Here is a 5589-nt window from a genome sequence, read left to right as displayed (position 1 = left end):
AAGCAGTTCAAGGAGAGACTGTTGGTTTAATGAGGGAACAGAAGACAATATGGAGAAGGAGTCTTAATTATTGGTTTTATCAATCTTCTCCTCTCACCCATGTGCCCATCATTTCACCTCCTCTCACCCTTTGTTCCCCCCCCACTAGACAAACAACCTTTATGTCTCATCCTCTCACATCATCTCACCACCACTCTCTTTTCCTCTCCACTTGCACTCTCTCTTTCTTCTCCCACTTGCACAACATCTTTACCATCCTCATTATTTAATCAAAACTCTCCTCACTCTTTACTCCCACCAACCAAACACAATTCTCTCACACCTCACCCTCTCTCTTTGTTTAATTTTCAAGACATCCTCACGAAAAGCAAGGGAACTGCGCTTCAACCACCGCCAACCCTCGCCGCCCCAACCAATGACCCAAGCGGTGAAGCTGCATCACTCGAGCCAACATTTTGAGCTCACTCTATTCCCCGCTCGAGCTACCATCAAAGTACACTCGAGCCGTCGTCCTCCACTCGACCCTCTCCGGACTCACCTCGTTCGAGTCCCACGCTCTTCACTTGACCCTCGCCGTCAAAATCTCGATCGAGTCGTACCATCACAGCTCAACTCACGTCCGCTCGAGTCGCCGTCAAATTCTCCCTCGAGTTGCGCCATCACTATTTCACTTGATAGGTTTTCTCGCTCCGTCGCCACCGCTCGATCCACTCGATACATCGAATCCGACTCCGCTCGAGTCACCGTCAGAATCACGACTCGACCCCCGCCGACGTTGTGCCTCCGCTCGAGTCGACCCTTTCTCCACTCGATCCACACGGTGAACTCACCAATCGATCCATATCCGACTTCCAAGTGAAACACTAAGTCACGCCGACGACACAACTTGATTTACTACGTTATCAGTTCACTCTCTCTTTGCACTTATTATTTTCTCACTAACGTATTAACGTTTAATTTTGAGTTTACATGTTTCAGAGAAACAGAAAAAGTACTGAGCTTATACACGAGATGAGAGAGGCATATGGTTGTGTTGCTGGAGAACGTTCATCCCCAGAATCCATGGCGAAGCGTTTCATGAAAATGAGAAACATGGTTGACGAGGTTGTTGGGGGTTCAGAACAACCAGCGAGTTCGAGCAGACCAGACAAACCGCTCTCCAAGAGCAAGAGTCGCGGGAAGAGACCGGCCCGAGTTTCCCTCTCCAGAGACGAAGGCAGTGACTACGAACAGGAAAAACCTGCGTCGCGTCCAGCACAAGAGCCAAGGAAATCTGTACGACGACGACAATATGAGACAAAGCTGACTCCCAAAGAGTACTACGAGCTGTTCCAAAAGTGCGAGTTCAGTGGAACAAGATATCCACATCCTGAGACGATGGAGCTACTAGGGATTGGCGAGGATGTTCAGTACTTGTTTCGGCGATGTCATCTGGAGAGAATTATGAACACCCCCAAGAGTGGATACAGAGAGGAGACAATTCAGTTTCTTTCTACCTTGGAGATGCACTGGTACGCGGATGAGCCAGGCATGATGTCTGATGGAGGATTGGGCTACATTACCTTTCGCGTTCATGGCCAGTTCTGCAATCTTACATTCCGAGCCATCGAAGAGATATTCGGTTTTCCCAGCAGAACAGGCACCACGCCGCAGTTTGACAGGAATGAGATATCTGCTCTCTCGGAAGCACACCAACATTTACTACATCAAAAACAAAGGCAACGAAACTGAGAAGCCCGGTGTTGCGTTACTTCCAGAAAGCGGTCGCAAATGCCTTTTATGCCAAGGAGATTAAGGGATATATTACTTATGACGAGCTTGAGATGATCGATCTGGCACTTAAAGGACTCTCGTTCACTTCCATGGATTGTACTGCGCTGCAAGGCGATATGTCCAACACCTCCGTCTCGCTCTACCTTCTCAACTACATCATGTCATACAAGACTTGGGTCTTGAGACTCACCAGCAACCGCACTCCAGGAGTAATGTGTATGGGAGGTATAGTGACTTGGTTTCTTGAGGCTGCAGGCGTTGCTCTACAATCCGAGCCGTACCCACCACGCTGGATAGACATAAACAACTTGCGGCAGCTACGCACTTTGGACTCGGGTTTGAGGAATGGACGATTGCTATACAAGTTTGTGCATCCTGCGGTCGGACCCTCGAGATTACTCCTCCCTTGCGTCGACCTGACTACAATCTTGAGGGGTGAGCATGTCGAGTTCATTCCCCCTGCGGATGCATTATACCACTCTGATGTCGGAGAGCAACATGTCGACGTCGCAGAACCAGGAGAAGATCCGATGGAAGAAGACGCAGTTGAGTACTGCCCTGAGCAATTCTACTTTGAAGAGTACACCAAACCGAGAATGAGCAGAGGGGTCAAAGCAGCTCATGACCGCCTCAACAAGCTTCAACAATGGGAGAAAGCCAGAGACAAGGCGCTTAGCAGCCTTTCCAAGACTGTCAAGAACCTCGTGCGTTTGTTTAGCTGCTCGACTTCCACAACCGCCGTCCCCAGGTTTGTCCCCGAGGATAACAGACCAATGTAAGGACGCCCTTCCGCGAACCTAGCGCGAACACCTTCCCTGAATCCCTCTCCAGCGCGTCAATCTTCATATGTGCCACGGCAGCGTCAGCCTACACCCGTCCCTTCACGCCATTCGTCACATGAATCTAGGGAGAGAAGGGGTCAAGGTTCGCGTGGTTCAGGAGCCTCCTCAAGTCGTCGATCAGCGCGTCGTTCTGCAGCTCATGCTGAGCAAGAGGTTGAGCAACAAGTTGGGCAGCAAGGTGATTATCAGCCTACGGATGTGGTAGTAGTAGTCTCGGACCATGGCGAATCCAAAGTCGACGACATGCAGTGCGACGAGCAGCCGAGTCGACCAACCCGGTGGTTGAGCAACAAGTCGGTTGAGCAACAAGTCGACCAACCCGGTGGGACCACTCCTGCGGATCCCGAACACGGTGAAGGACAGAGCCAGTACCACGCACCAACTCCTTGGGCGAGCTCCGACTCCTTCTTCTACTACTGAGGTACTCCTACCTTCCCTTGTATATACCATTTCATTTGTGAATTGTTTCTGTTGCGATTCTTAAATTCTCCTGCAAAATTTTCTTACACAGGAGACTGTGTAATTTAAGTTTGGGGGAGGGTTTGAGATGATGTATCTGATGATGTTTTCTGTGATTCTTATTTCAAATTTTTGCATTATATCATGTTTGAGATAGTATTCATCTATTTGCATAGAAAAACCAAAAAAAATTTGAAAAAGTTTGAAAATTTCCACAAAAACAGAGTTTTCATGTAGCTTGCACTTGCATATTAGGATTGAGTCTAGTGTCATTCATATAGGGTTGTTGCATTTAGCATAGGGGTTGATGATGATTGTAACCTTGGTAGCATGCTGAATTCAATAGGATAGGATCAAGGCCCTTGTTATTAGTTCTTTGATGCATGTTGATTGAATTTGAAAATGTAAGATTGAAGCATGTTCTGAATTGACGTCATTCCCTATCTATCTGAACCTAATCCTGACTTGCAATTATCTTGTTATGCATTGAAGTTGAACTCATGGATACCATATACATACTTGGATTGTCTTTCACATTTTTACCACCCTTGTCAATCCAAGTAGCTGATTCCCATTTTTGGAACAGTTTCCCGCACCCTTAACCAACCATCTTTCAAGCCAATTGTATTCTTGAGTGTCAGGCCTTTTCCGAGTTGAGCTTGCTAGAAAGTGTTAGGTTCTAACCGACAAGAGTAGGATCCTGTGTAGTTCTAGTTCGCGTTATCCGGACTAGTAGGACTAGGTGAGAACTTGATATTGGGTATTGGGTATGGATGTGTGCAGAAAAGTAAAGGGTAGAAAGTCTTAAGGAAGGGGATGTGTTTTCAAAGTTTACACGTCTAGTAAAGGATTTGGGGTGAGCAAAGTAAAAAGAATAATTGGTTCTGGGCATGAAAATAAAAAAAAATTAGACAAAGAAAAGAAAGTAAAAATGCTTAAGATGTCTAGAGTCTTCAGAAGAAAAGAGAATGAACCATAGTGATATTAGAGTTTTCCCAATCCGCTAGAGTGATAAGAAGTGAACTCTTCCTAAGACCAAATCTAAAGAATGAAAGAATGGGTTTGAGATGAAGTTTCTGATGAAGGGTAGAGATAGGTCCAACTTCGGTTTGGAATGTTCTTTGGGTAGACAGGGCGCTGCTCTTGTATGCATCAGTTGGTTTCAACCTTTAGCCTTCTCTTAAGCTCAACTCTTTTCATGAGAGAACCTTGTTATGTATCGATGGAACCACTTGAGAAAGAGACCACATTTGTCTCTAACCTTTCACCCTAGCCAAATGAGTTCAATGACACTGCATAGCTTGATTCATGGTTCTTTGTTAATAAATGTTAAAGGGGGTGATTGATAGGATTGCATGTGTAGATCAAGCGAATGAAATTCCTTCACCATGCATCATAGAACTAAAAACAAGGACCTTGATTCTAACTACTCTATTCAGTATGTTTTAGGTTCTGAGACCCCATCTTCACACCTCTTCTCCATACCTTGTTCTTGATCGTTTGCTTGAGGGCAAGCAAAGAATAAGTTTGGGGGAGTTGATATGTCTATATTTTGTCTCTGCTAAGCATGTTTTTGTCACGCATCTAGTTAGGATAACTAATTGTTTTGCATGAATTTCTACTCTCTTTTGTACACTTTTCATATTTAGGTAGTTCTTGCATTATCTTCGCATACCTCGTGCATTCTGGAGTATTTCAGGTATTTAGGAGACTTTGGAGCCAGGCTGTCTCGAGTCGCGCCATCATTCCGTCATCACACATCCGCTCGGGTCGCGCCATCATTCCGTCATCACACATCCGCTCGGGTCGTGCCATCATTCCGTCATCACACATCCGCTCGAGTTGCGCCATCACTCCGTCGTCGACTACCGTTTGAGCCAACGCCATCACTCACTCGAGCCACTACTCGTTCGCACATGTCAGGAAGACGTTCCATCTTACACGCTTCAGGAGATTCTCAAACCGAGTCTTCATCTTGTCGTTTTAAGTTTTAGGGATTTTATGTCTTTACTATAAATACGTTTTGTTAAGTCTCTGCGACAACATCTTAGTTTTTTATCTCGTTTTTATTTTGTAAGGTTTCCCTAGCCACCAAGAACCGTTCTCAGACTTTGTATTCAGATATCTATTGATACATTGAGTATTTGCATTTGATTTCTTCTACAAACTTGTTTATCTTATTTTTACCTATCTAAGAATGCTTGTTTTAATGTTTTCTGAGTTTGTATTGTTGATGATGGTTTCTAGATCTGAGTAGTGCGTTAGTTCTTGAGGATGGGATAGATTAGGTGGAGGATCTTAGGATGTAGGGTGTTTAAGCTTGATTTGTATGATTCCCTTCTGGACTAGAGTTAGAATTACTAGTTTCTCTCTGATCAATTGGAACTAGGTTCGAGACATTTCCACACCCAAAAGGTGTTCGATGAAATGTCTGACCAACTAGTGCCAGAGACTTACGTTCCTAGCCTAAGAGATTAGTTGTCTAGGATGTTTGTTGACGTGAATGAACTTGTTT

Source organism: Camelina sativa, chromosome 17 (genome assembly GCF_000633955.1).
Source record: "Camelina sativa cultivar DH55 chromosome 17, Cs, whole genome shotgun sequence".
NCBI classification, from domain to species: Eukaryota; Viridiplantae; Streptophyta; class Magnoliopsida; order Brassicales; family Brassicaceae; genus Camelina; species Camelina sativa.
This window is presented reverse-complemented; position numbering follows the sequence as displayed.